Source organism: Octodon degus, unplaced genomic scaffold (assembly GCF_000260255.1).
Source record: "Octodon degus isolate 3935 unplaced genomic scaffold, OctDeg1.0 scaffold00031, whole genome shotgun sequence".
NCBI classification, from domain to species: domain Eukaryota; kingdom Metazoa; phylum Chordata; class Mammalia; order Rodentia; family Octodontidae; genus Octodon; species Octodon degus.
In genome coordinates, this window is record NW_004524607.1 from 13051386 (window position 1) to 13052399 (window position 1014).

The window sequence follows — 1014 nt, forward strand, 5'->3', positions numbered from 1 at the left end:
TTCTTGATTCCTATCATAACTTAAAAGGAAACTTCACAATGTCCGGAGCCCTTGATGTCCTACAAATGAAGGAGGAGGATGCCCTCAAGTTCCTTGCTGCAGGAACCCACTTAGGTGGCACCAACCTGGATTTCCAGATGTGGCAGCATATGTACAAAAGGAAAAGTGATGGAATCTACATCATAAATCTGAAGCAGACTTGGGAGAACCTCTTCCTGGCAGCTCAAGCCATAGTGGCCATTGAAAACCCTGCTGACGTCAGCGTCATACCCTCCAGGAGCACCAGCCAGCGGGCTGTGCTGAAGTTTGCTGCTGCCACTGGAGCTACTCCTATCGCTGGCCGCTTCACTCCTGGAACCTTCACTAACCAGATCCAGGCAGCCTTCCGAGAGCCACATCTTCTGGTGCTTACTGACCCTAGGTGCTTACTGACCACCAGCCCCTAAGAGAGGCATCTTACGTCAATCTGCCAACCATTTGCTCTGTGCAACACAGATTCTCCTCTGTGCTATGTGGACATTGCCATCCCATGCAACAATAAGGGAGCTCACTCTGTGGGTCTGATGCAGTGGAGGCTGGCCCGGGAAGTGCTGCGCATGCATGGCACCATCTCCCGTGAACACCCGTGGGAAGTCATGCCTGATCTCTACTTCTACTGGGATCCTGAAGAGATTGAAAAAGAAGAGCAGGCTGCTGCTGAAAAGGCTGTGACCAAGGAGGAATTTCAGGGTGTATGGACTGCACCAGCTCCAGACTTCATTGCTGCTCAGCCTGAGGTCGCAGACTGGTCCGAGGGCATGCAAGTGCCCTCTGTGCCCATTCAGCAGTTACCTACTGAAGATTGGAGTGCTCAGCCGGCCACAGAAGATGGGTCTGCAGCCCCCACAGTGCAGGCCACTGAGTGGGCCTGAACTACCACCGGGTGGTCTTGAGCTGTTCTGCCAACGCTTAAGCAAAATGGGAATGAGGCTGATGAAAAATAAAACTTTTTTTTTTTTTTTTTTTTTTTTTTTT

General features: G+C 51.1%; 1 pseudogene; it reads left to right on the forward strand.

The window, feature by feature from the left end:
- The first annotated feature begins 22 nt into the window (after positions 1-22).
- Positions 23-932, forward strand: LOC101580713 (annotated as a pseudogene).
- The last annotated feature ends 82 nt before the right edge of the window (positions 933-1014 follow it).